Raw genomic sequence first — 2,335 nt, 5'->3', positions numbered from 1 at the left:
TTTTACCCTCTGCAACTCCCTCTGGTACCACGGACATTAGTTACTGATGTCTTAACGTATGTCCTGTCATCCTGACGCTTCTTCGTGTTAGTTTTTGCTTAGACCCTTAACACTGTCTAAAAGGTCTCAGATCTTTTAGCACTGTACGTGAAAAGGGCGTAAAAGCAGAAATCTAGATAGTACAGAAGATTAATAGATTAATACGCTGTCTTTCAAAAAATATTGCAAGACTCTCGCTCAACACAATAGAAAACTTCTTATGCAAAGTGTTTCAGATAACGTATACTTGTCTGTAACTTCGTTAATAATAAGTCAAAGGAAATATTATATTTAGATACGAAACGCAAGAAATGTTCCCAGAATGAGATTCTCACTCTGCAGCAGAGTATGCGCTGATATGAAACTTCCTGGCAGATTAAAACTGTGTGTGCCGGACCGAGACTCGAACTCGGAACCTCTGCCTTTCGCGGGCAAGTGCTCTACCAACTGAGCTATCCAACACAACTAACCCCCCCCCCCCCCCTCCTCACAGCTGTACTTCTGCCAGTACCTCGTCTCCTACCTTCCAAATTTTGCAGAAGCTCTCCTGCTAACCTTGCAGAACTAGCACTTCTGAAAGAAAGGCTATTGCGGAGACATGGCTTAGCCACAGCCATAAGCCATCAGCGAGAAATGTTATTCTTCCTGCGGGGTTATGAATTTAGTTATCTTTCAGAGAGTTACAGCAAAGAGTTATATTTCTTTTAAATAGAACTTTGTTTTCTTGTATCAAATAGCTGTTATGAAGGCAGTAAAGGCTCGAATAAATAAAAACGCAAGGCCTAGTAGAAATCCTTGAATAACACAGAAGATATTGAACTTAATTTATGCAAGGAAAAACTCTAAAAATGCAGGAAATGCAGCAGGCCAGAGGGAATACAAATTTCTAAAAGATGAGACTGACAGGAAGCAGGAAAAGGCTAAGCAGCAAAGGACAGACGGCAAATGTAACGATTTACAAGCATAGTTTACTAGGGGAAAGAAGGATACCGCCTGCGGGAAAATTAAAGATGTCTTCGGAGATAAAAGAAGCACCTGTGTGAATATAAAGAGCTCAGATGAGAAACAAGTCCTAAGCAGAGAACGGAAAGCTGAAAGACGCAAGAGGTTTGTAGAGGGTGTATACCAGGGACGTAATTTTTAAGGCAATGTTATAGAAATGGAGGAGGACGTGGATGGAGATGAGGTGGGTGATATAATACCTCGAGAAGAATTTGACAGAGCAGTGAAAGACCTAAGGTGAAACAAGACCCCGAGGTAGACAACATTCCGTTAGAGCTTATGATAGCCTTTGGAGGCAGGTCATGACAAGACACTTCGACCTGGTGTGCAAGATGTATGAGACGGGCGAAATGCCCTCAGACTTCAAGAAGAAAGTAATTACTACAATTTCTTCGAAAGCAGTCGGTAACAGGTATAAACATTACCGAAATGTCAGCTTAACACGTCATGGTTGCAAAATACATTCATGAAGTCTTTATGGAACTCTTTATGGAAGAATGGAGAGCCTGGCAGAAGCCGACCCCGTGGAAAATCGGTTTGGATTGCAAAGAAATGTAGGAACACGCGAGGCAATAATGACCCTAAGATTTGTCTTAGAAGACAGGTTAAGGGAAGGCAAACCTACGTTTATAACATTTATAGACCTAGAGAAAGCGTTTGACTATCTTGACTGTAAAACTCTCTTTGAAATTATGAAAGTAGCAGTGGCAAAAATACTGGGTGAGAAAGGCTATTTACAACTTGTATACAAACCAGCCGGACGTTACGTGAGTCGAGTAGTATGAAAGGGGAGCAGTGGCTGACAAGGAAGTGAGGTAAGGTTGTAGCCTACTCCCGATGTCATTCAATATGTACATCGAGCAAGCAGTAAAGGGAAAACAGAGAAAGAACTGCAGTAGAATTAAAGTTCAGGAAGAAGAAATGAAAGCTTTGACATGTTCCTATGACATTTTAGTTCTGTCGGGGACAGCAAATGACTTGGAAGAGCAGTTGAACGGAATGCATCACGTCTTGAAAGGAGGATATAAGATAAACATTAACAAAAGCAAAACAAAGGTAATGGAATGTAGTCGAATAAAATCAAGCGATGCTGAGAGACATAGATTAGGGAACGGAGCACTTAAAGTACTAGATGAGTTTTGCTATTTGGGAAGCAAAATAAATGATGGTGACCGAAGTAGATAAAATATAAAATGTAGACTGGCAATGACAAGAATAGCGTTTCTGAAGAAGAGAAATTTGCTAACGTCGAAAATAGATTAAGTGCTAAGAAGTCTTTCCTAAAAGTACTTGT

At 40.6% G+C, this 2,335-nt stretch overlaps 1 non-coding gene across 1 annotated transcript; it reads right to left on the bottom strand.

Annotated features, from left to right (window-relative positions):
* Nucleotides 1-427: 427 nt before the first annotated feature.
* On the bottom strand, nt 428-501 carry Trnas-cga (transfer RNA serine (anticodon CGA)). Its single transcript has one exon. It is a non-coding gene; the product is annotated as a tRNA-Ser (tRNA).
* Nucleotides 502-2,335: the final 1,834 nt, after the last annotated feature.

Source organism: Schistocerca serialis, chromosome 2 (genome assembly GCF_023864345.2).
Source record: "Schistocerca serialis cubense isolate TAMUIC-IGC-003099 chromosome 2, iqSchSeri2.2, whole genome shotgun sequence".
NCBI classification, from domain to species: domain Eukaryota; kingdom Metazoa; phylum Arthropoda; class Insecta; order Orthoptera; family Acrididae; genus Schistocerca; species Schistocerca serialis.
Note: the sequence above shows the minus strand (reverse complement) of the source record. Positions and strands in the feature narration are given on the sequence as shown.